This window comes from Macaca nemestrina, chromosome 15 (genome assembly GCF_043159975.1).
Source record: "Macaca nemestrina isolate mMacNem1 chromosome 15, mMacNem.hap1, whole genome shotgun sequence".
In the NCBI taxonomy this organism is placed as follows: Eukaryota; Metazoa; Chordata; class Mammalia; order Primates; family Cercopithecidae; genus Macaca; species Macaca nemestrina.
Genome location: NC_092139.1, coordinates 94,494,440 through 94,513,111, shown reverse-complemented (window position 1 = coordinate 94,513,111; position 18,672 = coordinate 94,494,440). Strand labels below are relative to the sequence as shown.

Below are 18,672 nucleotides of genomic sequence, written 5' to 3'. Positions count from 1 at the left end.
AGCGAGGTAATACTTCCCACACTTCTTCATTCCTCCTGCATCATAACAAGTATCTTAGTCCATTTTGTGTTGTTATAAAGGCTGGGTAACTTATAAAGAAAAGAGTTTTATTTGGATCACAATTCTGAGAACTGAGAAGTTCAAGATTGGGCATGTGATGAGGGCCTCAGGCTGCTTCCACCCATGGTGGAAGGCGAAGGGAAGCTGGTGTGTATAGAGACCACACGGAGAGAGAGAAAACAAAAGAGGCAGAGGGAGATACCAGGTTTTTCCAACAAGCAGCCTTTGCAGGGGCTAGTAGAGTAATAACTCACTCCTGAGGGAGGGTATTGACCTATTCGTAAGGGATCTTCTCCATGACCCAAACACTTCTCATGAGGCCCACCCTCCAACATTGGGGATGAAATTTCAACACGAGTCTTGGAGGGGACAATCATCCAAATGATGGCACCATTTTTTCCTTGGACTAACATCTCAATTCTCATAATGGCCTTATGAGGTAGGCTCTATGGTTATCTAATGTTGACTGTTAGTATCTCCACTTATCAGGTGGATAAACCAAGGCTCATGGAGGCTAACCAATTTGCTCACAAGCGAGTGGCTTAGCCACCATTTATTTATTTGTTTGTTTGTTTGTTTATTTATTTATTGAGATGGAATGTCACTCTGTCACCCAGGCTGGGGTGCAGTGGCACGATCTTGGCTCACTGCAACCTCTGCCTCCCAGGTTCAAGCGATTCTCCTGCCTCAGCCTCCCAGGTAGGTGGGATTACCACGTCTGGCTAATTTTTGAATTTTTAGTAGAGACGGGATTTCACCATGCTGTCCAGGCTGCTCTAGAACTCCTGACCTCAGGTGATCCACCCGCCCATGCGTCCCAAAGTGCTGGGGTTACAGGCGTGAGTCGCTTAGCCACCATTTAAACCCCACTCTATTTGGCTGCAAAACTCAAATCTTTCCAGTGCACCAGGAGGACTCAGGGATCCACTTAACTGAGAGAAACAAAGATATCAACATGTTTAGCTGTTGATTCACATCGTGAGTTTGAAGAGGAGCTGGTGTGGCCAACAATGTGGATTGATGTCAGCAGGGACCAGTCAACTGGATCTGTGGTCTCTGAATGCTCCCTTAGTTCCAACCAACTTCTCAGGAATGCATGAGCATTCTCTGGACAGAGAAGCAAGTGGGTCGGGGTGAATACCCTCAGCTCTGAAGCCTGAGAAAATCTCTTCCCAAGGAATTGGTGCAAGGTACCACATTTACAGAAAACCTCTCTGAGGGCCTTCAGTGGGCTACAAAAGCCCACCCACTTTGAATCCTCACAGGAGGCTCACAGCTGGTAGATATGATAGATCATCCTTCCCACACCCATAATATAGACTGGAAAACCTTCCAGGGTAGGAACAAATCCAAGGCCATTAGAAAGAGGCAGAGCCGGGACTTGAACCCAAGTCTGTCAGATTCCTAATTTAGGCCTCTTTCTTCTAGTCCCACATTAAAGAAGCTAGAGGACTAAACTAGGAGGACCAGTGGTCATTCCACCTGTGGCATCAATAAAAAAGGTACCATTGTCCAAGGGCTGTGCTAAACACTTGGTGTGGTACGTTAATTCAATTTTTAATACACTACACAATAGAAATGGTTATTAAACCCACTTATTAGATTAAAGAACTAAGGGCCTATATTACTTTTCTATTGCTGCTGAAACAAATTAGCATATACTAAGTGACTTAAAAATATTAGGAGCTTATTCTATTACAGTTCTGAGGGTCAGAGGTCTGAAATGGGTCTCACTGGGCTGGAGTGAAGGTGTCAGAAAGGCTGTTATCCCTCTGGAGAACAGGGGAAAATCAGTTCCCTCGCCTTTTCCAGCTTCTAGAGGCTGCCCTCATTCCTTACCTCTTGGACCCCTTCTCCATCTTCAAAGCCAGCATTTTCAGGCTGAGTCCTCCTCAAGCTGCCATCTCCATGGTTCTCTCTCTCTTCTGCCTCCCTCTTCCACTTTCGAGGACCCTTGTGGTTCCACTGGGCTTATCCATATAATCCAGGATAATCTCCCCCATTTTAAGGTCAACTGCTGTGCAGACTTAATTTCACCTGCAATCTTAATACTCCTTTGCCACTAAACCTAACATAGTCACAGGTCCACACAGGGCATCTAGAGTGAGCCTCTGATGGTAATGAGTTTTCTGTCCTCCGTGGAGTCAGTGAAGATGGAGCTCAGGAAGACAGGCATCCAAGCCAGTCCTTGGAGACAGGGTGGGTTGGGGGTTAAAACCTGCCTCTGTTGGGCGTCAGAGAAAAAGCAAACTGTAGGATAAGTATGTCCAAACCCTCCCCAACTCATCACATCCCTTGATCTCCCCATGCCATATACTTCTTCTCCCACCACTTGGAAATTTTCCCTGACCCCCAGTACAGCTGGGTCTTTTATGCTCTGTGGCTTTTCATGTGCTGTTCCAGTCTCCATGATTTTCCCATTGTTTCACACTAGGGAGCATTGGTGGTTTGGTGGCAGAATTCTCACCACCCATTATTTCAGACTAATAACTCCATTTTATCTTCCAGGTCTCCTCTGCCATGCAAGTGGGACTTGACTCCTTTTAGCCCCATTCTTCCCTTCCCTCTCACTTCTGAGGTTGCTGGTTATTAACCCAAATATTTTAACACACACACAGTTCCACTTGGGTTAAGAAAGGCTGTCATTACACTAGAAATTTCTGGTGTGATTCTAAAAAAAAGGAACATTCTTTAAACGTAATCTTTTAACTAGTATCCACTTTAGGCTCAGAAAATGTAAGCTACCTATGGCCTGACAAAGGCAAGTACAACCTATTCCTGTCTCAAAATGTTTCTAAAATTAGAGTGAACATTGTGTTAACCGCCACAGTTAAAATCAAAATGATGGATTTCTCTTCTGAAATCAATCCTAAAATGTTTCCTCTCCTGGCAGACAGAAAACTCATTCACCATTCGTACTATTATGATCCTTGTAATCACTTTTCAAAATTGCATTGTGACTACCCTTCACTCCATAAGGATTATGGTGGCCTTGGAGAAAAGAGAAATGCTGACCTCACACAGAGTCACTTCCTGTCTCGGCTCTAAGACCTTTAGATGCTTCCTGTAAGGAGCAAGCCAATCAGAGCAGAGCTGGGCTGAAACCTCCCAACTAAAGGAAGACTTTGTTAGCAGAGGAATGTTGACAGTTCTGATGAATCAACATAGAAAATGTCTAATGTTTTCAGTCATAGGAATGTCAAAGAGACACATCTAACTGGTGGATGCTTCCATTCAGAGCTGAGCTAAATAATTCTGAGCACTGGAATGCTGGAAAAAAAAAAAAAAAAAAAAAAAAGAGTACCTTTCATTTAACAGCTGAGAAATTTAAAATATTAATCCATTTATTATGTTCTTCCCCCACCTTGATTTTGAGGTCAGGGCACCTCCCCTTGATAATGGATTCATGACTTTAGGCAAATTGCTTCCTTTGTCCAGGCCTCAGCATTCTCCTCCCCAAAAGTGGGAATCACAGGCATTGCTGCACCGGGACATTGAGACTATTCAAGGAGATAATGTAAGTGCAAGATTTGGCATAAAGAAAGCAGCCATGAACGTTTCCTTCTTGGCCAAGACATTCACGTCCCACTCCCATCCCCACTGTGCTCAGCCAGCACTTGGCTCTCTAAGGGATAGGAGGAAACATGTCAGAGTGGGCCAGTCACTAGAAGTTAGTGATTGTCCTAAGTTTTGCTTTAATCTGTGCTGCCAACCAGCTGTGTGAGCTTGAGAAAATTGTTTCAAACTCTCTGAACATCATTTTTCTATAAAACGTGCAAAGAAATCCACCTCACCTAAGAGAGCTGTGAGGAGCAAATAATTTAACACGTCAAAACGTCTTGAGAACCAGCACAGTCTCCACCCTGAAGAGGTCATGAGGGACCAAAAACAGTGTCATGATCTGCCTTCCAGAAGAACTTAAAAGAGGACAACTCAAAACAGAGCACTCTGAACTTTCTGCAAGAACTCATATCTAATGGTGAGGTTTGGGCTGTATACCAAAGGGAGGGAAAGGGAATATTTAAGAATAGGGCCAGGCACGGTGGCTCACGCCTGCAATTCCAGCCCTTTGGGAGGCTGAGAAGGGTGGATCACAAGGTCAAGAGATAGAAACCATCCTGGCCAACATGGTGAAGCCTCGTCTCTACTAAAAAAAAAAATACAAAAATCAGCTGGGTGTGGTGGCACGCGCCTGAAGTCCCCAGCTGCTTGGAAGGCTGAGGCAGGAGAATCACTTGAAACCGGGAGGCAGGGAGTTGCAGTGAGCCAAGATCGCACCACTGCACTCCAGCCTGGCGACAGAGTGAGACTCTGTCTCAAAAATAAATAAATAAACAAATAGAGTAGGAATTCAGTACCTTCTTATCATGTGAGGCTTTTGCCCACAGCCTCTTCTGTATGTTCACTCTGGACGCAACCCCAAGTCAGCTCCAGCCCGTTCTAAAGTTCTCCTTGGATGTCAGCATCATCCACATTGACAGTAAGGTTGGTCTTAGCCAAATGCTATATATAGTCAGCTGGGGGCAGGGAACTTAATGTGAAACACGAAAGCTTAATTTCTATTCTGCCCCCGATTCTTATATTAGCCTGGGGCAGTTGTTCTCAACTGGGGGTGATTTTTGCCCTTCAGGGGACATTGAGCAATGTCTGGAGACATTTTTGGTTGTCATGTGACTGGGACATGGCTCCTGGCATCTTCAGGGTAGAATCCAAGGATGCTATTCAACATCTACAATGCGCACAACAGTTCCACTCCCCACTACCTGCCACCAACAAAACTTATCCAGCCCAATACGTCAATAGTGTCAAGGCAGAGAAACCCTAGTTAGGGGTGAGGCTCAGTCATTGGTATGTTTAGAAAGCTCTTCAGGTGATTCTAATGAGAGCCACTGGGTTAATCAAACGCTCAACAATTAGCCTTGGGGAATTAGAGTCTTTTAGATGAAGCCTCCATAATCAGCCAGCTGTTATTAAATCATCAATAGCTGTAGCCAAATTAAACCCAGAGTTAAGAGTGCTTCAAGCATTGACTTGTCCATTCCTGCAAGGGCAATCAACCGTCCAGTTTTTCCAGGACTAAGGGAGTTCCCAGGAGGTAGAACTTTCCTGTTTTAAGACTGGAGGAGGTCTGAGAAAACTGGGACAGGTGAGTCACCCTTGCTTCTGCCTCTCTCTTGTTTTCCTCCTTCACTCTCCATCTGTCCATGGTTTATTGTGTTTGTACGATGTGCCATGTCTATGCACACACTTTACCCATATTAGCTCAGGGAATGCTCAGAGCCCTAAAAGTTGGGTATTAAGATCACCAATTCCCAAGAACCCAGGGCTTCAATCACTTGGCCACAGAGGCTGCTCAGATAGTTAAGTGTCTGAGTTAGAACTCAAACCCAGGGCTGCCAACTCCATGGTTCTCACCACTAGATCACACTGCCTATTTCCTTCAGTAATATGATTCACAGCACACTCTGATGGGGTGACTCAGGGATGCTAAACCCCTTTGGGCAGGAATGCCGCATCCCAGTTCTGCAGAATCTCCCCTGTTTCCACTGATCCCATTCCACTGCATTTTACTTTGAGTTCCCAGTCAATTACAAAGAAAAGAATGGGGGCTCTGTAGATGACCTTCAGTCAAAACTAATTAACAGAGTCATCTCAGTATACTGCAATGCTGAAATCTCACAGGTAAATGAGAGAGAAATGAAACGAGGCTGGGTGTGGTGGCTCATGCCTGTAATCCCAGTACTTTGGGAGACTGAGGTGGGCAGATCACCTGAGGTCAGGCATTCAAGACCAGCCTGGCCAACATGGCGAAACCCCATCTCTACTAAAAATACAAAAATTAGCCAGGCATGGTGGCGCACCTGTAGTTCCAGCTACTCAGGAGGCTGAGGCAGGAGAATGGCTTGAACCCAGGAGGCAGAGGTCGCAGTGAGCCGAGATCTCGCCACTGCACTCCAGCGTGGGTGACAGAGTGAGACTCCAAATCAAAAAAAGAAAAAAAAAAAAAAAAAAAGGAAACTTACTGCTCCATTCTAGTCTCTCTGCATATCACATCTGTATTCCATAAAGTACAGATGATCATCTCCATGGTACAGAGAAGGGAATCGAGGCCAGAGAGGTGAATGCCAAGGCCATCTTCCCAGTAGGTGGCAAATCTGGTGTTAGAAGCCATGTCCGTTTACTCCAATGCCCATGCTTTTAGCATTTCATTCCATGCCATGTGGGGAAGCCTGACTTCTTGTTGATTTAACAGCCCAATGTGGGTAAAGCGCCCCTAACAAATCCCAGAAGATTGTCTCGAAGAGGCATTCATGCAGTGCAAACAGCATTACACGTGTCCTGGGCTTTGTAGCACCGTTTCAGATATTGACGAGGCCCATTAAAGAATTCTGAGAGAACAGGCTGCCTTAAGTGGAGCGGGTACTGAGTTCAGAATGCCTGGTGCAGTAATACACGGCATGGCGCCCTGCCATTCCAGGCAGAGGCCACGTGGAAGTCCGCCTGCACGCCCGTGCACGCACACCCCCAACCTCAGCAGACCTCCACCACCCACCCCTCTCCACTTGTGCCCACTGAGGTGTGAACCCCACAGTGCCCTGTGCATTTCTACGAAATGATATTTTATTAAATAAACAAACTGGAGCCGTTCCCATAGATTTATGAACAGTTCCTCAAGTCTCACTTGTTCGACCCACTGCGGATTTACGGCCCTGCATTAACCTCGTGAGCGCTCATAACGTTTACTAAGATAATGTTGGCAGGAGGGAGAAGGGATTTTTATAGCCGAGTAATAATTAGGAAATGCAGGGAGGACCGGGGAACCTGTTTATTGGTTACGCCGGGTGCATGGACAACGATGGGATTGTAGATTCTGCGCAGGTTTCTCTGGCGGAAATCAATTCCTTCCCTCTGGAGCCGGTTTTACCTCCACGGCTTGTCTGAAACCTGGTTTCTACTTTTAGAGAATGTGTTATCAGCGTGGTCAGGCCTCAGTCTTCAAAAGAGAAGGAGGGCAGTTGCCCAGGTGACCCCCGGTGCAAACTCGCCCCAGGTGCACTATTCAGATAGCGGGACCTGAAGTGCACCGTTAGAACCTGGAGGGAGGTGACATCCCCTGGAAACAGGTCAGTTCCCAGGGGTGAAGCATTGCTTCCTCCTCAGAGTGGGAGCAATTGGTTCTTCAGCCTCTTTCCTGACAACAGGTTTGCTTGGGGAAAAGAGAGAAAGCATTGTGGCATTGACGTTTAAGAGGAGTTGAAGAAGAGGAAGCTTGCAAAATGGTCATAAAATATGAGGGGGACCAGGCACGGTGGCTCACACCTGTAATCCCAGCACTTTGGGAGCCCAAGTGGGCAGATCACTTGAACTCAGGAGTTCAAGACTGGCCTGGGCAACACAGCAAGATCTCGTCTCTACAATTTTTTTTTTAATTAGTCAGGCATGGTGGCACGCGCCAGTGGTCCCAGCTACTGGGGAGGCTGAGGTGGGAGAATCACTTGAGCCTGGGAGGTCAAGGCCATGACTGCACCACTGCACTCCAGCCTGGGCAACAGAGTGAGACCCCGTTGTGAAAAAGAAAAAAGAAACTATGAGGGGCATAAATAATAAAGACATATTAGTAACAAGGATGACAAAAATCTGGCCGCATATAGGAGCCATGGTGGGTGGGTGTCAGGGGGAGAATTAAAAAGTACCAGTTCCTGGACCGAACCAATTAAAGCAGACCCTGGGTGGGGGGGTGGGGAAGGGCATTGTGTTTTCACAAACTCCCCAAGAATACTGATGCACAGAGAGGCTGAGACCAGCGAGTGGCCGCTATAAACTGCTTTCCGATCTGTATGGCCCGGCCGCTCGCAGGGTGGGCTGCAAGTCAGCAATCATGGGCCTCACCTGGGAGCTGGCTGGAATGCAGAGTCTCAGGCCCTGCCCCAGCCTTACTGAATCGGCACCAGCATCCCAGCAAGCTCCTCTGGGATTCACCTGAGTGTTCGAACTTGAGAAGCGCGGTAATGCGGCATTTGACTCTCAGAAATGCTACCTCTCCCCACAGTAGGTAGAGGAGCCACTCCCTCTGCTTTCCCATTTTACAGGGGGAACAAAAAATCAAGGTTCAGGGAAGTTTAGTCACTTGCCCGAGATCACACAGAGCCAGGACCGCCCAGACACCACATCTTCCTCTGCATCTCACACTCACACAGCCACTGCTGGGGGAAATCTGGGCACCGTGGCAGGTGCAAGGGAGGTGCTTGTGGGCTGGAGCTAAAAATGAAAGATGGAAGAGGGGCGCCCTAGGGAAGGGGATCAGTGAGTAGTTGTCAATTAGTCACCCGGCCTTCCGCAGCTGGCAGAGTGGGGCCCTGTCTAGGCTGCCACCCCCGCCTCCCGCCGCCTCTGCCCTCTCTGCTTTCCCCTTCCAGAGCCTCCTTGAGATCTGAAACTCAAACAAGGGGGCATGAATAATGTAGCGCGATTGCTCCTCTCGTCTCTCCTCAATCCTCAGAGGGTGAGCGAGGCTCCTTGTCTGCCTCATTAGTGGCCGTTCAACCATTTGATTTCAGTAACAGTGTGCCTTCCTCGGAATTTTCATACTTATTTGCGTCACCGGAGTCAACACTGAATTTTTGAATCCACATGAAATTTTAATGGGGTGATCTGCATACAGCATGGTCCCGGCTGGGGCTCCAACGACGGGCTAGGAGAGGGACAGCCTGATCTGATGATGGGCTGATCACAGACACGCGGGTGGGAGCCTAGTTCACTCCCAGTCTGGAGCCCAGATTGGGGCACGGGGTGATAGGGAGGGTCCCCAAGGGCTGAGAGGGTCCTGCCAGCTAAACTCCCTGCAGCCAAGATTAGCAGCTACCAGTTTCAGGTGAATGGTTAAGGACTCCACTCTGGAGCCTGTAAGCCCTGAGGTCAAAATCCAGCTTTACCACTTCCTGGCTGTGTGACCTAGGGTAAATTGCTTTACCACTCTGAGCCTGTTTGCTTATCTGTGAAATGAGGATTATAACAGAGTTGTTGCTGCAGGGCTTAAAGAGGTAATCCAAGTAAATCCCTTAGCCCAGTGTTTGGCACGTGATAAGCAGTTAATGCTTAGTAGATACGATGATGATACCTAATGTTTAATAGATATGACAATGTGATGATGATGATAATGATGATGATGTTTTCCTCCGTCTTTCACCCCACGCACATGACTAGAACTGTGTAGTTTGCAAAACATATTCACGTCTGACTTTTTGTTTTTTTCATCTGTCCTTTGGATTTGGTAGACTGATCTCAGCTGATTCCAGCTTTACCTCTTACACACTACAGGAGTTAGAAGAAGTTAACTTCATCTCCTTGATCCTCAGTTTTCTCGCCTATGTAACAGGGAGACTACACCCTACCCTGTAGGACTCTTCATCAGGATTCAATAGGAAAACGTCTGTAAAATGCTTTGCCTTGTGCCTCACACGGGGCAGGCACCGTACACGGGATGATGTTCTTAATTCTAAGCACACGTTTTGTTCACATTTTGCATCTCTGAATTCAGGGTCCATCTGCCATTGTGAGAGCATCTTAAATCCTCGAACTATAATAATATTATTTCCATACAGGGTATTTATTTATCCAGTGCTTGTTCGTGTTCCAGGCATGTGCTAAAAGCTGCATGAGAGCTGTAATAGTTCACGCAATTCTTGCAACAACACAGAAAGTAGGTGTTTTTTTCTAAATGCGCTTTGAGGATGGGGAAATGGTGCCTCCAAGAGATGGTGGTTCCTCCCCTGGGTTCCACAGCTGGTTTGCATTACAAAATTCCTGTTCTTAGGAGCTGTACTCTGGCGGGTCTGTCCCATCCCCCCATCCCATGTGAACAGCTAAGGAGAGGAAGGACCAGGAAGAGTGGCATGGCCAGTAAGTGGCAGAGCTGGAACTGGACCCCAAGTCCATAGGATGACAAATGCTGGGCTCTTTCTGCTAGGACCCACCATGGCTGGCAGGTGGATGGGCAGCATGATCTTTCTATTACGTGGCTCTGGTGCAGTCCAGGACAACCTTGCCTGAGCCTGGAAACTGGCTCTCATTCCCAGGTGTCTTGCAAGTATCTCTGAGCCTCACTTTCTTCTCCTGTAACACGAAGGAGGTGAAAATACCAACCTCTCCGAAGTATTGTGAGGATTAAACAGAGCAATGCATAGAAATAGTTTCTGCCAGCCATGGAGGCACCCCAAATGTGAGTGATTGATCAGGACAGAGAAAGGCAGGGGCGCTGGGAGGAGCTGCAGCACAGGATCTTGAAGCTGAAAAGAGCCACCAAGGGGTCTCCATCCCTTCCCAGTACTGGCCTTCCTCCTGTGGGATGCTCAGTGAGGACAGTCTTCCCTCCCCACCTGACACAGAGATGGGAGTGAAATGAAACACAGCCCCTACCCCACCCGCTGCTGCCCAGGATTTCTCACCCGGGGTAATGAAATGGAAGGAATTTCTGCTGAGAATGGTGATTACTAACCTGCCAAGATGAGTGAGAAAAATCAATTCAGAGAATGTAGGAGAGAAGGGACTCTACTGAATGGGGGAGGTATGGGAGAGATGAGAGGGTGGGAGGGACAGAAAGAGAGAGACCTGGGAGAACAGAGAGAAAGAGGGAAAAAAAGAGAGAGAGAGAGAGAGAGGGAGAAGGTGAGCTGCACATCTATTCATCGAGGACGAACTTCAGGGAGATTCAGCCTCAATCCCTCTCTCACAGTTTCTGTCTTCAGTGATCAGACAAGGACAGCAGGAAAGTGGGTTGCAGAGGCAAACACACGCCATTCAGCAGAGATTTAGTGTGTTTGGGGTTGCCAACAATTCTATATTTCTAACCAGCTCCTGGGGATGCTAAGCCTCTGGTCTGGGAACTTGACTGGGAGTATCAAGGCTGAAGACGGAAATCATCAACTTGCCCATTGGTAAATTGATATCACAAATGTTTCACAAGTGTGTGCTATGTGTTTTAAACTGGTGAGCCAAGCACTTACTAAACACACAGTAGGCTTTGTTGAATGTTACTGGAGAGAAGTCTTTAGTTATTCATTGTTTAATTGAGGTGAAATTCACATTACATAAAATTAACGACTTTAAAGTACCCAATTCAATAGCATTAGTTCATTCACAGTGTTGTGCAACCATAGCTCTGTCTAGTTCCAAAACATTGTCATTACCTCCAAAGAACACCTCATACCATCAGTAGCCATTCCCTTTTCTTTTTTCTTTTTTTTTTTTTTTTAGGCAGAGGCTCGTTCTGTTGCCAGACTGGAGTGCAGTGGTGCGATCTCGGCTCACTGCAAGCTCCACCTCCTGGGTTCATGCCATTCTCCTGCCTCAGCCTCCCGAGTAGCTGGGACTACAGGCGCACACAACCACGCCCAGCTGACTTTTGTATTTTTCAGTAGAGATGGGGTTTCACCATGTTAGCCAGGATAGTCCCCATCTCCTGACCTTGTGATCTGCCCACCTTGGCCTCCCAAAGTGCTGGGATTACAGGCGTGAGCCACTGCACCTTGCCACAGTTCCCTTTTCACTCTTTCTCCCAGCTCCAGCAACCACTAATCTACTTTCCGTCTCTATGGATTTACCTATTCTGGATATTTCATACAAATAGAATCGTACGTAGTATGTGACCTTTTGTGTTGAGTTTCCTTCACTTAGAGTCAGACATGTACCTGCACACGGATGTTCATAGCAGCATTGTTCACAACAGCCAAAAGGTGAAAACAACTCAAATGTCCATTAGCAGATGAATGGACAAGCAAAATGTGGTATACAATGGAATATTATTCAGCCATAAAGAATGAAGAAGTACTGATCCACGCTGTGGCATGGAATAGCTCTGAAAATGTTACACTAAGTAAATACTTTTTAAAATGCTGTTTCTTGCCGTCCTGGCTGTCGCCATGATCCTGACTACCTCGACTCAAGTGTGGTCACCTTTCATTCCAAACAAATGTCAGCTGAGCAGCCACCATGGGCAGGATGCTGGACACTCCAGGAATAGAGGTCAGTTAGACCACGACTGCCACCTTGGGTCCTTACTGACTTGCTCCATGGCCTTAGGCAAGTCCCTTCCCCTCTCTAAACCTCAGACTTCTAATCTGTGGAATGGGATTCCAGATTTCTTACCAGGTTGGCACAAGCGTTAGGTCAAGGTGAGGCCTCTGAGTAAGCCACTGAACTGGACAAGTGTCAGTCACTGCTATGGTCTGAATGTGTTCTCCCAAAAGTCATGTATTGAAATTCTTACCCCCAGTATGATGCTGTTAGGAGGTGGGACCTGTGGGAGTGATTAGGTCATGAGGGTGGAGCCCTCATGAGTAGAATTAGTGCCCTCATTAAAGAAACCTCACTGGACTTCCCAGCACCCTTTCCACCATGCGAGGATACAGCAAGAAGTTGGTAGTCTGCAACCTGGAAGAAAACCTCCATTGGAATCAACTCTGCTGGCCCTGATGTAGGACTTTCAGCCTCCAGAACTGTGAGAAATAAATTCCTGCTGTTTATGAGCCATCCAGCAACAGACTGAGACAGTTGCTGTCACTGTGAGTTGTACAAGGTAAGAGGGACCTCAGGACCTACCATCGTCCTCAGAGTTTGGGAGTCAGAACCTGAATGTGTGGAAAGAGAATTAGCAGTCCAAGAAGAGCACTGGCCAGAGTAGGGATCCCAGAGAGTGACTGCTGTTATGTAAAATCCATGCCCATGGCCCACCGGGCACATCTAATCCAGCGCTGACTCCCTCGCAGACTTTGGCTGGACCCTAGAACTCATCCAGCCCAACTTCCTCATGCCACAGGTGAAGAATCAGAGACCGTAGGGAGAGAAGTGACTTGCCCACAGTCTATCAGATAAATTTCCTTTCATTTGTTACTGACTGCCAGGAAAGATGGTGGATTGAACACACTCCTTTAATACATTTCCTTCCCTAAAATACAATACTATTATAATAAAGGATTTGTTTTAAAGGCATAAACTCATAAGGACAAGGAGAATGGAGGAAAAGATAACAGTTATGAGGTTTGGAAATGGGAAGGTGAGTAGGCGATGGTGGTAATTGACTTAGCAGATCCAACATGGCTAAGAAGTGGGGATGGTGAGGGACCAACCCAATCTGCACCCATTCGTTATGTCATTCAATTATCTTTCATTTGTCAGTTTCTCTGTTCAGGCCCAGGATGAAGATGAATGGGACTCTCCAGACCATGCTGCCCGGTGGTGCGTGATCTTCTGGTGGCAACAGGGAAGCAAACGAGGCAACATCTGGAAGCCTGTAATGCAGACATGCAGTTGGCCCTCCATATTCTTGGATTCTGCATTCATGGATTCAACCAACCACGCACTGAAAATAATCAAAGGAAAAAAAGAATGGTTGCAGGCCAGGCGCAGTAGATCATGCCTGTAATCCCAGCACTTTGGGAGATTGGAGGGGGAGGATCACTTGAGGCCAGGAGTTGGAGACCAGCCTGGCCTAACATAGAGAGACACCACCTCCGTTAAAAAATAAAATTAAAAAAAATACTTGAGAGCTTATTGGAAGAGGTCAAAAAGCAATTCACCTGAATCTTGTAAGGCAACGCAATCTGTAGGCCCTTAGTTTTCTGTTTCTCTATTATATTTAAGGATTCTCACTCACTCACTCAATGTAACATAAGAAGATGTAACATAATAAGTATTTTCAGCCAGGCACAGTGGCTCACACCTATAATCCCAGCACTTTGGGAGGCCGAGGCAGGAGAATTGCTTGAGCTCAGGAATTTGAGATCAGCCTAGGTAACAAAGCAAGATCCGGCCTCTCCAAAAAAATTTTAAAATAAGCTGGGTGTGGTGGTGCATGCCTACAGTTCTAGCACCTCAGGAGGCTGAGTGGGAGAACTCCTGGAGCCCAGGAGGTGGAGGATGTAGTGAGCTATAATGGAGCCACTGAACCTCAGCCTGAGTAACACAGACAGACGCTGTCTCAAAAAAAAAAAAAAAAAAAGAATGGTTGTACTGAACATGTACAGACTTATTTTCTTGTCATTACTCCCTAAACAATAGAATATAACAAGTATTTACATAGTATTTATGTTATATTAGGTATTAGAAGTATTCTAGAAATGATTTAAAGCATACAGGTGGATTGTGTAGGTTATCTGCAAATACTATGTCATTTTATATCAGTGACTTGAGGATTCGTGGAGTTTGGTATCCACAGGGGGTCCTGGAACGAATCCCTCATGGGTAACCAGGGATGACTGTACATAAGGTACCAAGAGGAAACGCCAAACTCTCTTTGGAGGGATAAAAGGTAAAGGGTGCAAGGACAGAGGAGTTTGAGTTTGAGTTGGTTATGGAAGAAGGGCCAAGAAAGAGGAGGGAGGACTCCCAAGAACAGGAAAAGCTCATGGGAAGACAAGGAGCAAAGATCTAAAACTTTCAGAGCATTCCAGGTCCCTTAGAGACACCCTCAGGTACAGATCTTGAAGGACCCTGTAAGTCAGAACGCAGGGGATACTAGGGAACCATTGAAAGGTTTTAAGCAGTGAAGTGACAAGATCCAGAAAGATTACTCTGACTGGGGTGGACCAGAGGAGTCTTTAGAGCTCCCACTTATGTCTCTTAACCTTTCTCCATCCCTCCTTCCACAAGCTTTAACTGAGCGCCTACCATGTGCATAGCCCATTCTAGGTGCCTGAGACTACCGTGTGCATAGTCCCATACTAGGAGCCAGGTATCTGCACACAAGTGCATGGCATGATCAGCCGTGAGCAGTAGTAATTGGGCCCCGTCTGCATCTGCTGTCTCCTGTTGCTTGGAAAACACTTCCCACTGAGCTTCAAATGTGCACCTGCTGGCCCTCACACTCGCATAAAAGTCTCTGAAAAAAAAATTGATTATATTCATTCTCTTAACCTCACCCCAACCCGAACATAAATCGTCTCTGTTTATAACACTTCTGGCATTTTGTGCATTTTGCCGAGTGACATAAAATGACAATAAATTTAGGCCCCACCAGCAGAAAAGTACCTAAAATGCCACATGTCACTAATATTGACAGGTTCTAAAAGTAAAACTTGGAAATGGTTCAGGCGACATAAATTAAAATAAAAATATATACTTTGTCCTTGAGAGAGAATCAGCTAAAATTAAACCTCGGTGTGGGTGGGATGTCCAGGAATATGAAGGAAGGAAACATCAGGGATGCACGGTTCAGAACAGAGTCCCAGAATGGGAGGCCAAGAAGGACCCAGAGAAAATTCAAGCTAGGACCTTGATGGAAAAAAGAAGGACTGCTCTTAAACCTGCACTGTCCCATACTGTAGTCGCTACCTTTATGTGAGCATTTAAATATAAATCTAAATACAATAAAAATTCAGCTTCTCAGTTGCACTAACCACATTTCAAGTGCTGGGTAGCTACCCGAGGCTACCGAGCACTTGAGTAGGACGGCAGATTAGAGATCACAGAAAGTTCTATTGGACAGCTCTGTCTAGGAGCAGAGCATCCCTGCCACCCTGCAGGGTGACTGACACCTGAGTCTCCTCTCCTTCCTCCCAGCCTTCTCTCCTCCACTTCCTCCTCTCTTCCTTGGTCTCCTCTCTTCTCTCTCTCTTTCCCTCACTCCTCTTTTCTCTCTTCTCTCTCCCTTCTCTTCTTTCTCCCTTCTCTTCTTTCTCCCTTCTCTTCTTTCTCCCTTCTCTTCTTTCTCTCCCCTCCCCTCTCTCACTTTCTCTCTCTCCTCTCTTTCTGTTCTTTCTTTCTCCCCTCTCTTCTCTCTCTCTACCCTTCTCCTCTTGTCTCTATTTTTTAAGTTTTACTCTAAGTTCAGGGCTACATGTGCAGTTTTATTACGTAGGTATACCTGTGTCATGGGGGTTTGTTGTACTGATTATTTTATCACCCAGGTATGAAGCCCAGGACCCATTAGTTATTTTTCCTGATCCTCTCCCTCCTCCCATCCTCCACCCTACGATAAGCCCCAGTGTGTGTTGTTCCCGTCTATGTGTCCATGTATTCTCGTCATTTAGCTCCCACTTATAAATGAGAATGTGCAGTATTTAGTTTTCCATTCCCATGTTAAGTTTGCTAAGGATAATGGCTTCCAGCTCCATCCATGTTCCTGCAAAGGACATGATCTTTTCTCTTTCTCTCTCTCTCTTCTTCTCTCTTTTTCCTTTCTCTTCTCTCTTTCCCTTTTCTCTCTCCTCTCTCTTTCTTTCTTTCTCTCTTTCTTCCCTCTACTCTTTTCTGTCCCCTTCTGGCCCCATCTTTCTCCTCTCTTCTCTGTCTCTTTCCCTTTTTCTCTCTCTCTTTCTCAATGACTGTTTGCCTCCCCCAAATTGTCTTTCTCTTTGCCTCTTTCTCTCTTCTATTTCCCTTCCATTTTATATGCATTGCTAAAACGTAAATACATGGAATTCAGAAGGCAGCGCAGGATTTGGAAACCAGGGTTCCAAAGCCCTGCTTGACCATTCTGCAGCTGTGAGGTTTCAGCAAGTGACTCCAGCAGGCTTGTCATCCTCTACACTGGTAATGATGGGGACAATAATCCCTACTGTGCTTGGCCGTTGAATTACATCACCTGTTCAGTGGCACGCAGTAGGTGCTCAGTGGATGCAACTTTCTTCTTTCTTCTCCTTGATCACAAAGCTTCAGAGGCTCACAAAAATCTATCAGAATTTTCTCAGCCTCTTAAGCTCAGAACAGGAGCCTCACCATATTTTCCATCTTTCATCTCTGACTTTAACCCACTCAATCCTCTTCCACGTTCCAAACATTCCACACACTTTCCAACCACCAGGCCTTTGCACATGCTATGTGCCCAGCCTAGGATGCCCCTTTCCCCTTTGGCCTGCCTTAGCCTGCTTCCCTCAGTGGAGAATTCGGCTCAGAGGTCACCACAGCCCCTTTGTCCTCTGCAGCTACTAACACAGGACAGGTTAAGAACCCAATAAAGATACAGGATGTAGACAGAACCCCAGAGAAATTAGAGAGCTGGTCAGGCTCATATCAGGCAGACTGAAACCTGATCTCAATCTCTGGCTAAGACGACATATTTCATACATTCAATCAATAGTTTTGGGCATCTACTGTTTGCATACTCCTGCCACAGCTGGATGCAGAGATGCATCAGGCACGTTCCTTTCTGGAGGAATCACAGCCCAGTGGGGAAAGAGACCCTCCCCAGTGCAGTTACTATACAGCGTGGTAAGTTCTGGAATACAGGTGGGTGAAGGTGTCCTGGTCGCACAAAAGGGGGCTAGCAGTCCACTTGAGGAAGTTATGGGGAGTTCAGAAAATGCCCCAAGGGCAGAGCATTTGGTGCGGCGGGAGGTGAGGTTGCCACAAAGCAGCTGGCTTTTGTGGTAGGGACATTCCAGGACAGGTGACAAGACAGGAGCGGAGGAGGCGTGTGAGAGCCAAAGGAGTCCAGGGACACGAGCTTTTCAGTGGGACTGAGCTTAGCTAGGAAGAGGGGACTAGAAGGAAGCCAGGTCAGGAGGGTGAATGGGGCTAGACCACCGCGAGGAGTCACACAGGTTGGCTAAGGAGCTGGGACTTGACCCTGAGTGCAGCCAGGAGTCCCGGAAAGGGTTAAAGCAAGAGAGACCCGTGACCATAGAGGCGGTTTAGAAATCCGACTGCTCTGGGCCGGCTCTATGGTGGGGGGCAGTGTGGTGTCCGGCCCAGAATGGAGGTGGGGGCCGAGATAAGGCAGGGGTGGCCCTGGTGCAGAGAGAGATGGGGAGGGGTGGAGAGAGTGGCCAAGAAGGAGCGAGTCCCATCTCGGGCCTCGCCCTTCCCCCTTTGGCGGCGGCTGCCTCGGGCGTCTAACTACCTCCCCCTCCCCAACCCTTTCCCTCCCCACCCCCTCCCTGCCTTCTGGCTGCACAATTTGTGAAGAACATTATGTAAATGGGCTTTATGCAAATCTAGCCTCTCCCCCTGCTCGCTCGCTGGACTCCTGAACCCTAATTAACTTGCCAAAGCCTAATGTTGCCGTCCCCTCTATACCGGCCCAGCCCCCCAGCCCGCTCCCCGAACCAAGAAATCCGTCTTCAGAAGCAAGCGCGGTCTAATCGCTCCCTCATTTGAATGTGCGGGCTGTCACCCACACCGTTAGCCCGCAGGAGAAGGCGGCCTTTCAACCCCTGACACTTGTGCTTCCTATGCGCCTCCAAAATAAATGCCTCCCTTTCTTCGCACCAACCCCTCCCGCCTTATTTTTGCTCGCTTCTAGACCCAGAAACAGCCTGGGGAAAGTTGATGCAATCTCTCATTATCTTCAAGTCTTTCGTCCACCACTCAGCATCGCCCTCCTCTCCCCGACCTCAAGGTCAGGGATCTAATACCCTCTCCCCTCCCTCTCTCTCAACTGCTCAGGAAAGGAGCAAGGCCTGGGCGCGGTGGCTCAAGCCTGCAATCCCAGCACTTTGGGAGGCCCAGGCGGGCAGATCACCTGAGGTCAGGAGTTCAGACCAGCCTGGCCAAAAAGGTGCAACCCTATCTTTATTAAAACAAACAAACAAACAGGAGGCTAAGGCAGGAGAATTGCTGGAACCGGGGAGAAGGAGGTTGCAGTGAGCCGAGATCGCGCCCACTGAACTCCAGCCT

General features: G+C 47.3%; 1 long non-coding RNA gene across 1 annotated transcript; it reads right to left on the bottom strand.

Moving 5' to 3' along the window:
* Positions 1 to 934: 934 nt before the first annotated feature.
* On the bottom strand, positions 935 to 18,242 carry LOC105495727 (uncharacterized). Its single transcript, XR_011614426.1, has 3 exons — positions 18,103 to 18,242; positions 14,725 to 14,935; positions 935 to 1,167 (listed from the first exon to the last, which is right to left on the bottom strand). It is a non-coding gene; the product is annotated as an uncharacterized lncRNA (long non-coding RNA).
* Between the last annotated feature and the right edge of the window lie 430 nt (positions 18,243 to 18,672).